At 43.4% G+C, this 20,921-nt stretch overlaps 1 long non-coding RNA gene across 2 annotated transcripts in view; it reads left to right on the top strand.

The window, feature by feature from the left end:
* The first annotated feature begins 5,879 nt into the window (after positions 1-5,879).
* LOC110255399 (uncharacterized) overlaps positions 5,880-20,921 on the top strand; it is a 59,398-nt gene continuing 44,356 nt past the window's right edge. For both annotated transcript variants that reach the window (XR_014814716.1, XR_014814713.1), the window contains exons 1-2: positions 5,880-5,989; positions 13,930-14,041. This is a non-coding gene — a long non-coding RNA (uncharacterized LOC110255399). The remainder of the gene's footprint in view (positions 5,990-13,929; positions 14,042-20,921) is intronic.

The following is a 20,921-nucleotide window of genomic DNA, read 5'->3' as shown; positions in this document are numbered from 1 at the left end:
ATAGTTCTCAGCATATAAGTCTTTCACCTCCTTGGTCAGGTTTGTCCCCAGGTATTTGATTTTTTGGTGTAATTTTAAAAGTTATTGTAGTTTTATATTCCTTTTCTAATATTTCACTGTTAGTATACAGAAATGTGACTGATTTCTGAATGTTAATCCTATATCTTGCTACTTTGCTGAATTTGTTGATCAGTTCAAGTAGTTTTGGGGTTGAGTCCTTAGGGTTTTCTATATATAGTATCATGTCATCTGCATACAGTGACAATTTTACCTCTTCTCTTCCAATTTGGATACCTTTTATTTCTATTGTTTGTCTGATTGCTATGGCTATTACTTCCAATACTTGGTTGAACAGCAGTGGTGAGAGTGGGCATCCTTGTCTTATTCCAGATTTTAGTGGGAAGGCCTTCAGCTTTTCTCCATTGAGTATTATATTTGCTGTGGGTTTGTCATAAATGGCTTTTATTATGTTAAGGTATGTTCCCTCTATACCCACTTTGGTAAGTGTTTTTATCCTGAATGGATGTTGGACTTTGTCCAAAGCTTTTTCTGTGTCAATTGAGATGATCAGGCAGTTTTTGACTTTTCTTTTGTTAATGTGATGTATGCTGTTGATTGATTTGCATATGTTGAACCATCCTTGTGAACCTGGGATGAATCCCACTTGGTTGTGAAGTCTGATCTTTTATATGTTGTTGGATTCGGTTGGCTAAAATTTTGTTGAGAATTTTTGTGTCTATATTCATCAGAGATATTGGTCTATAGTTTTCTTTTTTCATGGTATTTTTGTCTGGTTTTGGTATTAGTGTGATGGTGGCATCATAGAATGTCTTTGGGAGTGTTCCTTCTTCTTCAACCTTTTGGAAAAATTTAAGGAGGATGCATATAAGTTCCTCTTTGTATGTTTAGTAGATTTCACCTGTGAAGCCATCTGGTCCTGGACTTTTATTTGTAGGGAGTGTTTTTATGACATATTCAATTTCATTTGTAGTGATCGGTCTGTTCAGCTGATCTATTTCTTCTTGATTCAGTTTTGGCAGGCTGTAAGCCTCTAGAAAGTTGTCCATTTCTTCTAGGTTGTCAAATTTGTTGGCATACAATTGTTCATAGTATTCTCTTGTGGTTTTTTTGTATTTCTGCAGTATCCATTTTGGTTTCTCCTTTTTCATTTCTTATTTTGTTTATTTGGGTTTTTTCTCTCCTCTTCTTGGTGAGTCTGGCTGGAAGATTGCCAACTGTGTTTACCTTTTCCAAAAACTAGCTGTTGGTTTTAATGATTTTTTCTACTGCTTTTTGAATCCCTATTTTATTGATTTCCTTCCTTCTGCTGACTTTAGGTTTCATTTGTTCTTCTTCTAATTCATTTAGGTGATGGGTTAAATTGTCAATTTGAGATTTTTCTTCATTTTTGGGAAAGGCCTGTTTTGCTATGAATTTCCCTCTGAGCACTGCTTTTGCAGCATCCCATAGATTTTGAATGGTTGTGTCTTCTTTATCATTTGTTTTGAGGTATTTTTAAATTTCCTTTTTGATTTCCTCATTGACCCATTGTTTTTTTAGTAGCATATTATTTAGTCTCCATGTAGTTAGTTTTTTCTCATTTCTTTTCCTGTGGTTGAATTCTACTTTCATGCCATTGTGGTCAGAGAAAGTACTTGAAATAATTTCCATACTCTTAAATTTGTTGAGGTTAGATTTGTGCCCCAGTATGTGATCAATCCTTGAGAATGTTCAATATGCACTTGAGAAGAATGTACATTCTAATTTTTTTTTTATGTAATCTCCTGAAAACGTCTAACTTTTCTATTGTGTCATTTAGGATCTCTGTTGCCTTATTGATTTTCTGTCTAGAGGATCTATCCATTGATGGTAGTGGAGTGTTAAAGTCTCCTACTATGATTGTATTCCCATCAATTTCTCCTTTTATGTCTGCTAGTATTTGTTGTAGGTATCCGAGTGCTCCTATATTAGGGGCATATATATTGATGATTGTAAGATCCTCTTCTTGAATAGATCCTTTTACCATTAAATAGTGTCCTTCTTTGTCTTTCTTTATGGGCTTTGTTTTAAAGTCTATTTTGTCTGATATGAGTATTGCAACTCCTGCTTTCCTTTCTTGTCCATTGGCATGAAATATCTTTTCCCAACCCCTCACTTTCTATCTACATGTGCTCTTTGAGCTAAGGTGAGCCTCTTGGAGATAGCAGACTGAAGGTGTTTGCTTTTTTATCCAATCCGCCACTCTGTGTCTTTTGATTGGAGCATTCAGTCCACTGACATTTAAGGTAATTATTGATAAATATGTATTTATTTCCATTTTAAACCTTGTTTTCCAGTTGATTCTATGTTTTCTTTTTTGGTTGGATGATTTCCATTTATTTTATGCTTGAGTACTTTTCTTTTTAGTTTTTGTGAATGTAAAAACTACATTTGGTTTTGATTTGTGGTTTCCCTGTTTTTCAAGTATGTTAACCCCTTCCTGTATCTGCTTCCTTTAGCCTGAGAGACATATAGGCTCAAACACATTATTTAAAAAAAAGGAAAAGAAAAAGAAAAATGAATATATATTTTCTTACTTTCCTTCCCCACATTCTAAGATTTTGTAGTTCTTTTTTAACATCTTCCTGTGTATCCTTTTGTTGTTCCTTGTGTTTATCATTGCGTTTAGAGTAGGTTTTTTTCGTCTTGTAGATCTATATGCTGGCTTATTTAAGTGATTGCTTTCCAATTGTGGTTTCCTTCATCCTATTTCTTCCTACTTCTGTTTCATTTAGAGAAGCCCTTTCAGTATTTCTTTTAGAATGGGGTTAGTATTTCTGTACTCTTTTAGCTTTTGTTTGTTGGGGAAATTCTTTATTTCCCCTTCTATTTTAAATGACATTCTTGCTGGATAGAGTATTCTAGGCTGCAAATTTTTTCCTTTCAGAACTTTAAATATATCTTGCCACTCCCTTCTGGCCTGTAGTGTTTCTGTAGAGAAATCAGCTGTTAGCCTTATGTGGTTCACTTACAATTAATGCTTAGTTTTTTCTTGCTGCCTTTAGAATCCTCTGTCTTTAATTTTTGCCATTTTTACTATAATATGTCTTGGTGTGGGCCTATTTGGGTTCAACTTGTTTGGGGCCCTCTATGCTTGATATCAGTTTCCTTTAGATTTGGAAAGTTTTCAGATATAATTTCTTTTTTTAATTACTTAATGAATTGTATTACATTTATATTTGTACAACAATCATCACAATCAAATTTTACAGCATTTCCATCACAAACCCTCAGTGCATCCCCCACCCCCAACCTGTCTCATTTGGAAACCATAAGTTTTTCAAAGTCAGTATCTGTTCTGCAAAGAAGTTCACTGTGTCCTTTTTTTAGATTCCACATGTAAGTGATAGCATTTGATGTTGGTGTCTCATTGTCTGACTGACTTCACTCAGCATGATAATTTCTAGGACCATCCATGTTGCAGAAAATGCTGTTATTTCTTTCCTTTTAATGGCTTAGTAATATTCCATTGTGTATATGTACCACATCTTCTTTATCCACTCCTCTGTCAATGGACATTTAGGTTGTTTCCATGTCTTGGCTATTGTATATAGTGCTGCAATGAACATTGGAGCACATGTGTCTTTTCGAGTCATGGTTTTCTCTGTCAGACATAATTTCTTCAAATATATTTTCAATCCCCTTTTCTTTTTCTTTTCCTTCTGGAATTCCTATTATGTGTAGATTGGCCCACTTTATATTATCCCATAGATCTCTTATATTGCTTTCCTGGTTTTTTTCATTTAGTTTTCTGTCTGCTGTCTTGATTGGGTGATTTCCATTATTCTACCTTCCAAGTCACTAATTCGTTCCTCTGAATTATTCATTCTGCTTTTAGTGCTTTAGCTCAGTTTGCATCTCTGCAAATGAATTTTATATTTTTTCTATGTTCCTCCTTATATTTCCTAGTTCTTTTCTAAAGGAATCTACATTACTTTTTATCTCTGCTTTTAATTTGTTGATATTCAGCCTTAATTCCTTCAGTATTTTCACTATATCCCTTTTGAACTCAATGTCTGTCAAACTGCAGAGGTCTGTTTCATTGTTTGCTACTTTAGGTGAATTCTCCTGGTCCTTTAACTGGGAATGGTTTCTGAGCTTCTTCATCATGCTTATGTTTTTCTTTTTCTGGGAGTTTAGCGAAGCCAAACTGTAGTCTTGGGGGTCTATTTCTATGCAAGAGCACCTCTTTGTATTTTGTGGGGGGTTACTATTTATTTTTTTGTGTGGGAGTTTGAATATTTGCTGTCTGTTTCTTTGGTGTGAGCAGGCTGTTCTCCCCAGGGTGCTGAGTGTGTTTCTGGGAGAAGGAGGCAATGGGTCGGGCTAGTAGTCGGTGCCCGGTTGTAGGGCTCTCAACAGAAGCAAGGATCTGCAGGAAGGTGGCACAGGCTACTCCTAGTTGCAGGGTCCTGGAAAGTGGCAATGAGCCTAGGCAGATTGACAAGGTGCCCAGAGCCTTTGGCAGCGGCAGCAGCAGGGTGTGTGAGTTCCCAGGGGAGTGAGAGCAACAACAGGTAGTGTTTCATTGCAATGCCCTCCTCTGAGATGACTGGAGTCACAAGTGGTGCCTGTTCAGGGACCCCTAATGGTAGTGGCCCACACCCACCTCTGGAGTCACTGATAACTGCAGTGGTTTGCCCCTGCCACCTGCAGATCACGCAAGAAGCACCCCCATCTCACTTAGCCCATGCAGGAGGTGCTACACAGGCTGCTCCTAGTTGTAGGTTCCTGGGAAGTGACAGAGATCAAGCATATGGGTACTGCCCGGAGCATTCGGCTATGGCAGCAACTGGGTGGATGTGCTCTCAGGGGAGCAACAGCAACAACAGGTGGTGTCCCGTCACAATGCCCTCCTCTATGGTGCCCTTGAGGTAATGGGGGCCGCAGGTGGTGCCTCTTCATGGACCCCCTAGTAGTGGTGGGCCACATCCACCTCTGGAGTCAGTGATAACTGGGTGATTTGCCCCTGCCACCTGCAGACCACGCAAGAAGCACCTCATCCCACTTAGCCCCCACAGGAGATGCTGCACCAGCTGCTCCTAGTTGTAGGTTCCTGGGAAGGGACAGTGATCAAGCATCTAGGCACTGCCCAGAGTGTTTGGCAGTAGCAGCAACTGGATGTGCTCCCAGAGGAGCAAGAGCAACAACAGGTGGTATCCCGTCTCAATGTCCTCCTCTGTGGTGCCCTCTGAGGTGGTTGGGGCTGCAAGTGGTTCTCCTTCAGGGATCCCCAGTGGTGGTGGGCCATGCCCACCTCTGGAGTCAGTAATAATTGCAGTGTTTTGTGACCCCCCCATAGGCTGTGCAGGAAGCACCCCATCCCACTTAGCCCATGCAGGAGATGCTGCACCAACTGGTCCTAGTTGTAGGGTCTTGGAAAGGGACAGTGATCAAGCATCTGGGTGCCACCCAGAGCATTTGGCAGTGGCAGCTGCAGGGCAGTGTGTTCCCAAGGGAGTGCAAGCAACAGCGTATGGTGATTGGTTGCAATGTCCTCTTTTTTTTTTTTTTTTTTTTGTGCCAACCCCTGAGGTGACTGGGGCCATGGGCAGAGCGCACTCACAGGCCCCCAGTGGTGGCAGGCCACTCCTCCCTCTGGCCTCTGAGAAGACTGCCACAGTCTTTCGCCGCTGCCTGTAGGTCACGCAAGAGGCACCACCTCCCATTAGCCCCTCGCTGCCCCCAGCCCGCCCAAGAGGTGCCCGGCCACCTGCAGCCCATACAAGAAGCACCAATCTCCCAAAGCCTGAGCAAGTGGCTTCTCGCACCCCGTAGTCTGAGCCAGAGGCGCCCCGCCCTCTGAGAGCTCGCTCGCGCATGCGCAGGGAGACTGCTATGGCGGCCGCCTCTCCTGCGCTTGGCCTCGCCAGCAATGGCGCCTCGCCTCCCCTGTGGGCCCAGCCCTTCTCCCGGGTTCCCTCTGCGGAGGCGGTCCACTCCCCAGCCTGTAAGTAGCACACCGCTCCCCGGCCCGTGGCACGACCCCCCCTGGCCCCTCAGGCTGTCCTCACACAGCCAGCCAGGTCCTCTCCCCGGGACTGACCCCCAGAGCCTGAGGCTCGGCGCCCAGCCCCCGCCGGAGCGTCTCGGGCGGTGGGGTCGGGGTGGTGGTGCCGGGAGTCTGGGTGGCGGCTGGGTGGCGTCTGGGTGGCGCAGGTGTCTGGGCGGCTCCCACTCTGCTTTGCCCTCCTCAGTCCAGCTGCTGCGCTTTTCTCCGTGACTTCGTGACTTCGAGGTCCCACCCTCTCGGCTGATCTCCGGGTGGGTTAGGTGGCTTCCCAGGGGGCGGGTTCCTTTCCTCCTTCACAGCGTCCTCTCAGGAATGCTGTCCCCACCCAGTTCCTTCTCTCTCTCTTTCTTTTGTTCTGCCCGGTTATGTCAAGAGTTTCTTGCCCTTTTTGGAGGTTTAAGTTCTTCTGCCAGCGTTCAGTAGATGTTCCATGGGAGTCGTTTTCCATGTAGATGTGGGGATTTTTGATGTGTTTGTGGGAGAAAGTGAGCGCGACGTCTTGCTCCTCCACCATCTTAATCCGCCTCCTACCTGGAATCCTGAGTAAAATTCTTTCCTGATTAAGCCAGCTAGAATTGGTTTCCGCTTTTGCAACAAGACTCTAACAGGTACAGCTAGTTTGAACTGAGCTTCTGTTACCTGCAACCAAAAGTGTTCTGTCTGATACACGGCAGAGCCCTCTTCTGCCCCTGCTCCTTCCTTAGGGAACAGAGCCTATCACTGGTGGTGTCTTCCCGGCAGTCAAAGCTCATTTGTCCCCAGACAGAGAATGAGTCAGGCTAGATTCTAGCCAGGAGAGGACTCCCAGGGCCGGGAGAGCTACATAATCGCAGCTTGAAAGGTCAGTGTGATTTCAGGACTCTCCCTTGTCTTCCTGACTCCAGCCTCTTGTTTACCCAGGACCTTCCCTCTGACACCGTTTTTAGGAGGTGGTGTGTAAGCAAAATCCCTTTGTTTGTTACTTTTTCCCTCCCACAAGCACCGCAGACACTCCCTGTTTGTAAGAAAAGTGCCTCTTCCTCTTCCCAGTGCCTAAATGGAGAGAAGGTAATAAATATGGAAGAAATTTTTTATCTATTTGTTGTCCTTGAAGTAGAGAACCCAATGACCATGACAGAAGGAGTGTCCCGAGACAAACTGCAGGGAGGTTCAATGAAATGAACTAATTCTGCAATGCTAAACAGTGCAGTACATTTCAAGAAAACTTGGTGCAGGAAGATCAGTACCTATACATGTCTCGATTAAGTTATCAAACTTCAAGGATAAAGAAAAACTATTTCAAGTATTTGGGGAGAAAAAAACAGCAATTCTTGTATTCCTCCTCAGCAGCATCATCAATGTTCCAAATGGTAGAATAATGTCTCTGAAGTCATTCAAGCCTAAAGGCAGTAGGTAAATATTCTGAAATATGAAGGCACTTGGGAAGTATAGCGTCTGTGAGCTCTTCATTAAAAACCTACTTCAGGAGTTTCCGTCGTGGCGCAGTGGTTAACGAATCCGACTAGGAACCACGAGGTTGCGGGTTCGGTCCCTGCCCTTGCTCAGTGGGTTAATGATCCGGCGTTGCCGTGAGCTGTGGTGTAGGTTGCAGACGCGGCTCGGATCCAGCGTTGCTGTGGCTCTGGCGTAGGCTGGTGGCTACGGCTCCGATTCAACCCCTAGCCTGGGAATCTCCATATGCCGCGGGAGCGGCTTAAGAAATAGCAAAAAGACAAAAAAAAAAAAAAAACCTACTTCATAAAGTAATCCAGACAACCAAGAGATGAATCAAAATAAAGGATTCTGGAATAGCGAAGCATGATAAAAGGATAATGGTGAGTACTAAATAATCCACTTAAATGTAGAACTAAGACTCAAGAACTCTGGAGATTATAACTGCAGAAAAGAACTTAATGTTAGAAACCTTGACAAAGTAAAATTAATTACTAACATTTTTGAGGATCCAAAGGAAATGAGAACAAATGTACAAAGTTAATATCTTCTAAAATTGAAATGAGAAATTTAAAAAAATGACTCCACTATCTTAATTTTTTTATAACTTTTTCATTTTTTAATCATTGTGTTATTTTCAAGAAGTAATATCTCTTGGCATTCCCATAGTGATGCAGTGGAAATGAATCTGACTAGGAACCATGAGGTGGGTTCGATCCCTGGCCTCACTCAGTGGGTTAAGGACCGGCATTGCCGTGAGCTGTGGGGTAGGTCGCAGACTTGGCTTGGATCCTACATGGCTGTGGCTATGGTATAGGCGGCAGCTGTAGCTCCGATTAGACCCCTAGCCTGGGAACCTCCATATGCCACAGGTTCAGCCCTAAAGAGACAAAAAAAAAAAAAAAAAAATTAATATCTCTTGAGCTGAGTACACGTTTATCTGACCTTCATTGGTTTCTTCAGTTTCACTTCATTTCCCTTGCCTTCTATTAAATGTAAGTAAAATAAAATTTAACTATTTATATATGTTTTTTCAGATTATTTTCCATTATAGGTTATTATAAGATATTGAATATGGGGAGGGATAAATTAGGAGTATGGGATTAACAGATATACACTACTGTGCATAAGATAAGCAACAAGGATTTACTGTACAAAACAGGGAACTAGTTATATTTTTAGTAGGACTTGTGTAATAATAAAAAAATAAAAGAAGCTTCATGTTGAAAATAAATAAAGAGGTTCTTTCCCGGTCATCCAACTACCAAACTGCTGGCTCCCTTCCACAGTCTCAACCTCAAGAAGCCAAAGAAGGAAAACACTGGGACTCTGAAAAAACTGTGCAAAATCCTTGGTATGACAGGGGCCTTTTTAGAACTGGTATATTAAAAGGTGATTTGGGGCAGGAGGCAGCCTTAAAGAGTTGGAGAAAGAGGAGTTCTCATGGTGGCACAGTAGATTAAGAATCTGACTGTAGCAGCTTGGGTCACTGTGAAGGCATGGGTTTGATCCCTCACCCAGTGTAGTGGGTGAAAAGATCCAGTGTTGCTGTAGCTGTGGCTTGGATTCAGTCCCTGGCCCAGGATCTTCCATATACATAAAATTTTTAAAAATTTTAAAAAAAAAGGGGAGTTGTAGGAGGAGAAAACGAAAGGGGAACCTATTGGAGTTCTGCTTTGATGTCTTTCCCACCATTATCTTGGAACAGATACTGCCTGTCCCTCACACCAGCAGCAACTCAGAACTCCATTCAAAGTGGCCTCAGCAAAACCAGGGCCGTACAGAGAACTTCTGAGGAACCAAGAAACAGAGGTGTGAATCACTGGCTCAGGCATTTGCCCAGATCTTTTGTTCCCCTCTAAAACCTCAAAATTGGGTAATTGCAGTCTAATTATTATCTGATCCTAAGGCTACTTCTGCCTATGGGGCAAGAGGTGACTTGACTCCTGAGGACTCGATTGTTAGGAAGAGAGGGATTGGTTGTGGTTTTTTCTAGCTGTGGCTCAGCTTCTCCCCACATCCTGAGTTAATTGGGACTGACAGAGTTTGGGTCTAGCCTTCCCTCATATGTATTGCTTGACACTGCTAACCAATATGAACAATGAATTACAAGACTAAAATAACAAGGCATTTGAGGTACAGAACCGTTTTTTAGGAAAAGCAATGTACTGGGTTACATATTTCAACAATATCAGAAATACTAGGAGTTCCCATTGTGGTGCAGTGGAAACAAATCCAACTAGGAATCATTAGGTTGCCAGTTAGATCCCTGGCCTCACTAAGTGGGTTAAGGATCCGGTGTTGCTGTGAGCTGTGGTGTAGGTCACAGACACAGTTCAGATCTGACATTGCTGTGGCTGTGGTATAGGCTGGTGGCTCCATCTCCGATTAGACCTCTAGCCTGGGAACCTCCACATGCCGTGGGTGCGGCCCTAAAAAAGACAAAAAAAAAAAATTAAAAAATAAAAGAGGAGTTCCCGTCGTGGCGCAGTGGTTAACGAATCCGACTAGGAACCATGAGGTTGCGGGTTCGGTCCCTGCCCTTGCTCAGTGGGTTAACGATCTGGTGTTGCCGTGAGCTGTGGTGTAGGTTGCAGACACGGCTCGGATCCCGCGTTGCTGTGGCTCTGGCGTAGGCCGGTGGCTACAGCTGCGATTCAACCCCTAGCCTGGGAACCTCCATATGCCACGGGAGTGGCCCAAGAAATAGCAACAACAACAACAAAAAAAAGACAAACGACAAAAACAAAAACAAAAACAAAATAAATAAAAGAAATACTAAAGGAGAGAGACCAAGAATTATAGTTAGCTTATTAAATGCATGTATTATGATGCAGTAAGACATTAGCAGTGTATAACACAAACAAGGAAACTGAAAAAATCCATATATGAGTTCCCATTGTGGCACAGGGGAAACAAATCCAACCAGTATCCATGAGGATGTGGGTTCCATCTGTGGCCTCACTCAGTAGGTCAGGGATTCAGCATTGCTGTGACCTGTGGTGTAGGTTGCAGAAACAGCTTGGATCCTGCGTTGCTGTGGCTGTGGTGTAGGCAGGCAGCTGTAGCTCCAATTTGACCCCTAGCCTGGGAACTTCCATATGCCATGGGTGCGGGTCTAAAAAGCAAAAAAGAAAAGATCCATGCAGAAGTATTAAAGATTAAAAATATAATGGTAATAATATTTTAAATTATACTACATCAAATATAATAGTAGTATAATTTAAGTAAAGAATACTACCTGTGTGTGAAGTTAATAACAGAATAGATATAACTGAGGAAGTTGGAGGAAATTACTACATTGAAAAAACATTACACTGAAAAAAAAGTGCCTAGAATTAAGAAGAACAAAGAAGAAGAAATATTTAATATCAGATATTTTTCTAAAACCTGTGTAGAGATATGGAGAATTTCAACAGAAAACAGGAAACTATCATAAAGAACTAGATAATAATTCTAAAACTGAAAAATATAATATTTGTAATTAAGATGCAGTGGTTGAGTTTAACAGCCATCTAGACTACTGAAGAAAAAAATAAATGAGCTGAAACATGTGTCAGAGTAAAATATCAAGAATTAGGAATGAGGCAACAAAAGCATGACAAATAAAGTAGAAAGTATGAGATTTATGGAATAAAGAAAGAAGGTTTAACAGGCAAATCCAGAGGCAATGGGGAGAGAAAATGTGGCAGAAGCAATACATGAAGATCTAACGATTGAGAATTTTTCAAAACTGACTGAAGACTTCAATTCACATACTCAAGTAATACTGCAAACCCTAATTAGGATAAACAGGCAGATCATAGTAAAGTTGCTAAAAACCAAAAACCAATAAAAACTCTTAAAGAAGCCAGAGAAAAAAGACAGATTTTCTTCAAGTAACAATCTTTATGCACTGACAGCATATTTTTCAACAGAATGATGGAAACAGAAGATAATGTAATAATATTTTCAAAGTGATGATAGAAAATAATTGTCAACCAAAACTGTATACCCAGTGAGAGTATCCCTTAAAAAAGAAAGACAAAATCATTTTCTGACCAAAACAAAGCTGAAAGAATACATCATCATCAAGTTCATACCAAAGGGTGTTTCAGACAAAAGGAAACCAAATTCTGATGATGGGCAGAAGCAGGCAGAGTAAGATTCCACACACACAGACACACACACATCTAACTCCATGGTCCTTATAATGACCATCTCCCCTACATTTCTCAAATGCTGGAGATACTAATCCAGAGTTGATTTACCACAAGTCTAAGACCTCTACACAGGAAACTCAATACATTAGTGAGAGAAATTAAAAAGCTCTTCATAAATGGATATACCATGCTGGTATGTTGGAAGACTTAATGTTGTAAACATGTTGATTTTTCCTAAATTAATGTTTATGTACAATGAACTTCTAATCAGGATCCGTGCAGGGTTTTGTGCATGTATGTGAGGAAATTAACAGTGATTCTAAAATTTAAACAGGGAGTTAACATTGTGGCTCACTGGGTTAAGAACTCACCATAGTGTCTGTGAGGATGCGGGCTTGATCCCTGGCCTCTTCACTGGGTTAAGGATCCTACATTGCCACAAGATGCAGCATAGGTCACAGAGGCAGCTCAGATCTGGTGTGGCTGTGGCTGTGGTGTAGGCTATCAGCTGTAGCTCCAACTCGACCCCTAGCCTGGGAACTCCCATATGTCACAAGTGTGACTGTAAAAATAAAAAATAACATTTAAGTGTAAATGCAGAGAGCCAAGAATAGAAAAGATGGTCTTGAGCAGAAGGAGGAGAGGAGGGTGCAGAGGAAGGAGAAAGATGAAGAAGGTGGAGGAGATTAGGGAGAAGACGACTCCGAAGACTGAGAGGAGGAGGCGGAAGAGGGAGGGGAAGGTGAGAGTTGAAGAGCATGAAGGTTTGATGTGGCAAATAGTGCAGTAGCAAGTGGGAGAGGGAGCTGACACTAAGATTTCTGGGTGGTGCTGAAGACTCAGCTATGACATGGGTCTTCACAGATGGGTGAGGATTTGGGGTTGAGGAGACTCAATCCCCAACACTAAACAGAGTTTACTGAAAATTCTTCAGACATATCATTTCAGCTGTTTTTTCACAACATGTTGGGAGAGACTATTCTCCCCAGTATATAAATGAACCTGGGCAGGGAGATGACCAGCCCACATCACACCGTGAGTCGGTGATGGATCCCTAACCACAGAGCCTGTGGCAGAGCTGAGTGCCTGGGGGAGGGACCAGGATCTGCTCACTTGGACTTTCTCCACAGGAGCCATCGTGTGGCGCTCACTAGGAGGACTTTGAACAAGCCCCTGACCCCTTCTTGGCCTCAGCATCCCTATCGAGACAGATGGAGGCATAGGTCTATGATCCTGGAACCCCATCTCCCATCCATCCCCTCTCCACACTGGGAGGGTGGCACAGAGCTCTGCCTGCATTTGAGGCAATGGAGAGCACCCCCCCCCTGGGGGGGGCGAGCGCAGAACCCAGGAGCACAGGAAGCAGTCACTGATGTATGACTACAATCACTCCAAGTGTAAAGCCCTCCTCTAGGCTTTTCTTCTCACATTCCTGGGGTAAACAACCTGCCCCTGGGGTGGAAAACAAGCCTGGGCTGGGCAGCAGAACACCAGGGTTCCAGTTAAGCTTTGTCATGGGCTTGTTGGGTCCCTTGCCAAGTCCTTACCCATCTCTGAGCCTCAGTTCTCTCCTTGAAAAATAAGGGGCTTAGACAGAGGTATCTTTAAAGGTCCATCTGAATCTGACCCTGTAGGATGCTGAAAGTTGGATGTAAGTCCAGGGATCTCAATATTCTTAAAAGGGGCAGGCTTCAGTGGACTTTTTTTTTTTTTTTTTTTTTGCTTTTTAGAGCTACACCTGCAGCATATGGAAGTTTCTAGGCTAGGGGTTGACTTGGAGCTGTAGCTGCTGGCCACAGCCACAGTAATACCAGATCCGAGCCATATCTGTGACCTACACCACAGCTCACAGCAACACCAGATCTTAACCCACTGAGAGAGGCCAGTGGTTGAACTCACATCCTCATGGCTACTAGTCAGATTCTTAATCCACTGATTGACAATGGGAACTCCCTCAATAGACATTCTGAATTAACTGTTCTGCACTGCCTTTTCCTTTGAATCAAATTGATAACATTCACTCATTCAACAAGCACCTATGAAGAAAACACTGTAAGCTAGGCATAGGAAATAGATGAACAAGACCCTTTCTTGTCCTCATCGAGTCTATGTTCAAGTGAGAATACAGACAAGAAGTAAGGAAATAAGCAAGATAATTTTACTTTATATAGTGCTATTCATGAAATAAACCATTTAACAATGCATAAATAAATAAACCATCAGATCCACGGGTGGGAGACCTAGCTAATAAGAGTGATTCTAAGTAATTCACTCTTCCATTCTGGGCCTCATTTCTTTCTGCAGGAGAATAACAATCCTGGGTTGAGGGAGAGAATGAGCACAGGGTGATTTTTCTGCTGCGCTGCCATGACAGTGAGAACCAGAGTCATTGGAGTGGAACACATCCACGATCCAGGTGAGAAGAGCACACTCACACTCAGGTCACAGGGAGGAGGGAAGGGAGAGAGAAGCCACAACCAATATCCGAACACTTGCTCTGGGCTGTGCACTGTGTCAAGGGGTTTTGTTCATTGTTTCTAAGCCTCACAACAAACCAGCCATGTGAGCATCTCTGTCCCCATTTTGCAGAGGAGGAAACACATTTTGAGAGATGACGTGACTTTACAAAATAGCAGAAAGATGAGTCAGGTTTCTCTGATTCCAAGTCTGTAGCTGATTCAAGTATTAAAAAGATTTTTAGGGAGTTCCCGTCGTGGTGCAGTGGTTAACGAATCCGACTAGGAACCGTGAGGTTGCGGGTTCCGTCCTTGCCCTTGCTCAGTGGGTTAATGATCGCCGGCGTTGCTGTGAGCTGTGGTGTAGGTTGCAGACGCGGCTCGGATCCTGCATTGCTGTGGCTCTGGCGTAGGCCGGTGGCTACAGCTCCGATTCGACCCCTAGCCTGGGAACCTCCATGTGCCACGGGAGTGCCAAAGAAATAGCAAAAAGACAAAAAAAAAAAAAAAAAAAAAAAAAAGATTTTTAGTGAGATACAAATAAGTATGATACAAAGACTTTGCATTCTTTGAGAAGAGAAGGGAATAGATGTGAGGGCTGAGAGGTTAGGAAAGTCTTCCTGGAGCAGGTGGGTTGTCAGCTGGGGCTTTGTAAGTGGGTTTGAGACAAAAGAGAGAAACAAGAGAGCATGAAGCATTGGACTGAGACATGGTCACTGGCTCAAGGGAGGGGTGCCTAACAGTGGCTCAGGACAGATGAGGCTGGAAATGTAGACTGGCCCAAGAAAGAGTCCAGGATGCCTTATTGTGGATTATGGTCTTGGTTCTTGGACATTCAGGAGCTGCAGGAGGTGAGCAAACAGGGGAGGGACATAGCACAGGAGAGTTAATTCGAAGTCACAAGACCTAAGGTGGGATCATGATTCTCCCACTTATTAGCTGTGTGACCCTAGACAGTTTGCTTCATTTCACTGAAGCCAAATAGCTCGCTCTATAACATGCCTGACTTGTGTTCATCATTGCATCCTCAAGCCACTGGCCCAGGATCCAGTAAGTGTTCAGTAGATGTCTATTAAATGAATTAAGACTAAAAACTCCCTATCCCAAAGACCTAAACATAAAAGCTAAAAGCATAAAACTCTTAGAACAAAACACAGAGGAAAAGCTTCATGACACTGGGTTGAATAATGATTTTTTGGATATGACAACAAAAGCGCAGGCAACAGTAGAAAAAAATAGATGGATTGGGCTTCATCGAAATAAAAATCTTTTCTTCATCAAAGGATACTATCAAAGGAGTAAAAAGGCAAAGCATAGAATGGGAGAAAATATTTGCAAAGCATGTATCTGTTAAGGAATTAACGTCTAGAATACGTAAAGAATACCAACAGGAGTTCCTGTCATGGCTTAGTGGTTAATGAACCTGACTAGCATCCATGACGATGTGGGTTCGATCCCTGGCCTCCCTTAGTGGGTTAAGGATCTGGTGTCAGCTGAGATGTAGGTTGCAGATGTGGCTCGGATCTGGCATTACTGTGGCTGTGGCATAGGCTGGCATCTACAGCTTTGATTGAACCCCTAACCTGGGAACCTCCACATGCTGCGAGTGTGGCCCCAAAAAGACCAAAAAAAAAAAAAAAAATGCCAACAACTCAACAACAACAAAAATTCCCAATGATCCAATTCAAAAATGCACAAAAGACTTGAAGAGACTGCTCTCCAAAGAAGATATGCAAATGGCCTAAAGCACATGAAATGGTGTTCAACATCTCTAATTATTAGGGAAATTCAAATCAAAACCACAATGAAATACCACTTCACCATCAGAATGGCTATTAGCAAAAAGAAAAAACAAGCAAAATCACGTGGAAAATTGAAACCCTTGTGTGTTTCTGGTGGATCACGTATGTGAAGGCCAAGCCTAGGGCCTGGCCCCAGGGAGCGCTCAGTACAGGACAGCGCTCTGGAGGCGAGGTGATTTCTGGGATGGTGATAATACACTTGGTCCAGTGCAGCCTGAAAGTTCTCTTCTTAGATGACGAAAACAGTTCTGTGATTATCTTTGCCCTTGTACTTTTCCTGTAAGTGAACCGGATTCCCCTGAGGTCTAGTCTCCCCTCAGAGGGACCCAGCACAGGATAGACGGGCCTGCCTCAGGCACACACACACGTCCTACCTCCCTTCTCCCCACCTCCCAAGCTTCCTGATGCCCTAATTGGCCTCCAGAGGGGAGATGGATCTCATTGAAGGGCCCTAATTAATCCCCAGGAACCCAGGTCCCCACAGTCTCCTCTCACTCCACACCAACTCCCCAGTTATTTGTTCCAGACAAGAAAGGAACTTTGCAGACTCCCCAAGGAAAGAGAGGCCTTGGGAAGGGGATGTCACATGTGTGCTCTGTGCCGACTGTTGTAATGAGGGCCCAGGAGACCTGGCCTCATCAAGACAGACCTGGGACTTGAGAAGTGAATGCTAAGTACCCTTCCCTGCACCTGTTCTGGCTGGACACCCACACTCACCTTTGCCCTGCATTATAGGCATCTGTGTTCTCACCTGGCTTCCCCATGGGCATCTAATTTCCATGTCTCTGTTCATACAGCTCCATCTGTCCCTCCATCACTGCTAGAGGTCCTGTCCTCACAAGAGGTATTTCCATCCCACACTTCTACTCATCCTTCAAGGCCCCGAACAAACTCGCCTCTAAGACTTAGCTGAATGCCAGACAGGCCACCTTGCTCTCCCTGGGGCACTCAGGGTTTGTGGCTCCTGGCAGAGCTCTTAGGGCTGCGGGCCTCAGAGTAGAACTGGTCATGTGCATGGCACCCTTCTTGGCCAGACCCCGGATCCACAAGCAAGTGGAAGCTGGGGCAGAGGAGGCCTCTGTCTCGGTGCTTCTCTGCTCCACCTTTCCTCCCAAGTGGATGCTCTGCATTGTGCTTAGGGCTGTTATGTAACAACAGGTTCTATAGTGAAATAGAAAATGACATAAAAATTTCCTTGCTGCAGGACTCCTCTGAGCCATCACCACATCTGTGTGACACTCTAAGAAGGTTATTGAGCTCCAACAGTTCTTAAACATTTTCGACTACAGATCTTTTTTTATGGTATTTTATTACTCTCATTTCTATTTTCTTTATCAGCCAGAACACTCTTGTATGTTTTTAACAAACCCATTTTTTTTCTTTGGCTTTTTAGGACCACACCCGCTGCACATGGAGGTTCCCAGGCTAGGGGTTGAATCGGAGCTACAGCTGCCGGCCTATGCCACAGCCACAGCAGTGCCAGATCCAAGCCATGTCTGTGACCTACACCATAGCTCACAGCAATGCTGGATCCTTAACTCACTGAGCAAGGCCAGGGATCAAACCTGCATCCTCATGGATCCTAGTTGGGTTCATTAACCCCTGAGCCACAACAGAAACTCCTTGACTACAGATCTTTTTCACTCTTGAGCATCTTATGGGACCAGTGTTCTGTAGAATCACTCTGGAAAATTCTGACCTAGTTTACAACTCACGTGTGCCTGGTCCAGTTGGGGGAAGATCATTTTAGAGCTTCATCTGATACCATATGCCCAAATAAACCCTAGGTGAATTAAAAAATGAAATGTGAAAAATGAAACTATAAAAAACTAAAGGAGGAGTTCCCGTTGTGGCTGTTGTTAACGAATCCGACAAGGAACTATGAGGTTGCGGGTTTGATCTCTGTCCTCGCTCAGTGGGTTAAGGATCTGGTGTTGCCATGCGCTGTGGTGTAAGTCGCAGACATGGCTCGGGTCTGGCATTGCTGTGGCTCTGGCGTAGGCTGGCGGCTACAGCTCCAATTAGACCCCTAGCCTGGGAACCCCCATATGCCGAGGGTGTGGCCCTAGAAAAGACAAAAAGACCAAAAAAAATTTTTTTTAATTTTTTTTTAAATAATAAAAAATAAAAAACTAAAGGAAATGTGGGCCTAGACTGTGGATCCCCCAAGTCTGGCCCTGAGCCTCGCTCACAGGGTTCTGTCATTATCTGCAGAATGAACACAGGATTTATGATGTCACTGACAGACAAGCGATGTAGGTTCCTCAATTTTGCATCCTGAATAAGCTGCTTCAGGTGTCAGATTAACAAGCTTCCATTTTGGCTCTATTCCTCCTATGAAAATACATCTAGGAAACTAAGAACCTGACACCTGAAAAAGTTCCCTAATGGTGCCACTTACATGGCCCTCACATTGGGCCTGCATTAAACACCCTTTCATCCAAGCAGTGACTTCAGCCCTGAGATGATGGTTCCCTGGCAGATGGAGAGGGACCTGGAGAGAATCTCCTAGACCTTCTCCTAATAGGTCTGGTCTTTCTGAGCAGGACTTATTCCCCCAAAAGACCCTGTGGTCTCATTCCCTAGGGCAGATGCTTCGTACTTTCCCACTTGGCCACCCTCTCCTCTCGACACCTGGGATCCTGACATCACACATCCTTTTAGCCAGTTCTGTTTCTCTGGCGACCTTCCTCTCCTCTCTTCCCACCACCACTGCCATGATTTAGTCTTATCTTCTCTGCCCTCAAGCATCCCTGTCGCCCATCTCCAGGCCTGTGAGCTGGAAGGGCAAGGACCAGGTGTCCCTGACTGGCAGCAAGGAGCTCATGTTTCTGGATGGGTGGCTTCACTTGCTAGGGAGAAGTTCCAACCACAGGTGGAAATTGGGTTGGGTAACCTGGAGAAGGAAGCTGAGCCCCTTTCCAGTACGCATGTGCCCAACAATATCATGAAGTTGTCAGTGACTAAGATTTGCAACTTTTAAAAATTGAAGTATAGTTGATTTACAATATTAGTTTCAGACATATAGTGTGGTGGTTCTGTAGTTTTGCAGATTATACTCCATTATAGGTTATGACAAGATAATGGCTATAATTCCCTTGCTATACATCCTGTGGCTTATCTGTTTTACACACAACAGTGTGTATCTGCTAATCCCATACTCCTAATTTGTCCCTCTCTCCCATTCGCTCTCCCCTTTGGTAACCACAAGTTTGTTTTCTATGTCTGTGAGTCTGTTTCTGTTTTGCATATAATTCATTTGTACTGTTTTTTAGATTTCACATACAAGGGTTATCATATAATATTTGTCTTTCTCTGACTTATTTCACTAAATATTCTCTAGGTCCATCCATATTGCTGCAATGGCAGAATTTCATTCCTTTTTTATGGCCAAGCAATATTCCATTGTATATATGTACCACATCTTCTTAATCCAGTCATCTGTTGATGGACATTTGGGTTGCTTATATCTTGGCTGTCGTAAATAGCGTTGCTATGAACATTAGGGTGCATGTATCTTTTGCAGTTAGTGTTTTTGTTTTTTTCTGGATATATACCCAGGAATGGAATTTTTGAATCATATGGAAATTCTATTTTTAGTTTTTTGAGGACCCTGCATACTGCTTTTCCGTAAAAGTAAAAATAAACAAACGGGCCCTAATTAAACTTAAAAGCTTTTGGATAGCAAAGGAAACTATTGACAAAATAAAAAGACAATCTATGGGATAGGAGAAAATATTTGCAAATGATACATGGTTAATATCCAAAATACACAAACACCTCATACCACTCAATGTCAGAAACCAAACAGCCCAATCAAAAAATGGGCAGAAGACATGAATAGACATTTTCCCAAAGATATACAGATGGCTAACTGACACATATAAAGATGCTCAACATTGCTGATTATTAGATAAATACAAATCAAAGCAGCAGTGAGCTATGACCTCACATCTGTCAGAATGGCCATCATCAAAAAGTCTACAAATGGGAGTTCTCTGGTGGCTCAGTGGGTTAAAGATCTGGCATCAGGTTGCTGCTGTGGCATGGGTTTGACCTCTGGCCCAGAACTTCTGCGTGTCATGGGTGTGGCAAAAAAAAAAAAAAAAAAAAAAAGTCTACAAATAACAAATGCTGGAGAGGATGTGGAGAAAAGGAAACCCTTGTGCATTATTGGCAGGAATGTAAACTGGTAAGATGTGTAACTTTAATACTGATCTCCAGGCAGGATGGAGACTCTCTCCCCAGCCCCAAGTTTAGGAGACTAGTATCTTCTGAGAAGAAATACCAGGTGATCACATCTGTCACATCCCCATGGGCAGAGACTAGCAGCAAGAGGTGCTGCTGGAGTGGAAGAGTGAGGGAAAGCATCCTGTCTCTTTGCTTCCACAGGAGTAGGAATCATTTTGAGTCCTCAGCATGTGGCGGTTTGTCAAAGGAGAAAGCCTCAGTGACATGAGATGAATGGACGGACGGACGGATGGATGGATGGATGGATGGATGGATGAGTAGACGGAAGAGTAGGTAAAGAGATGAATGAGGTGGTTTCAGGGTTGGGCATAGAGCCCTCCCCTATAGGGAAGCCCACTTTCTAGGACTCTCCTGCCATCACTACTGTCCTCCAGATCAAACCTGAGACATACTCTTAACTCCTCCTTCCTCACCCTACTATCTGATGTTCATCTTGGGTTGAACAGAACTGTTGGAAGATCTTTCAAACCCATAACCTCCTTTCCACCCCCAGCCTCTGCCCACCCTGAGTCTCATTGCCTTTCTCCAGTGTCATGATTTTAACCTACTCTCTGACCTTCCTGTCTTCTGTGGCTCCCCCAATCCACTTTTGTTACTATATATCAGTGATCTTTCTAGAACACAATTGTAACCATGCCATTGCCTATCTGTATTGCATGTCTGTCTCCCGTAGGATAAAGTTTGAACTCTTTGGTTTGGCACCAAGGGCTCTGTCTAGCCTGGCTCCAAACTGCTAATCTATAGGTGTTCTACCACTAGTCTATACCACAGCCTTTATGCAGATCCT

The sequence above is a fragment of the Sus scrofa genome, chromosome 9 (assembly GCF_054392235.1).
Source record: "Sus scrofa isolate SSC_HxYL_T2T_F1_AM1 chromosome 9, Sscrofa_HxYL_maternal_Yorkshire_Landrace_v2.0, whole genome shotgun sequence".
Lineage (NCBI taxonomy): Eukaryota > Metazoa > Chordata > Mammalia > Artiodactyla > Suidae > Sus > Sus scrofa.
This window is presented reverse-complemented; position numbering and strand designations above follow the sequence as displayed.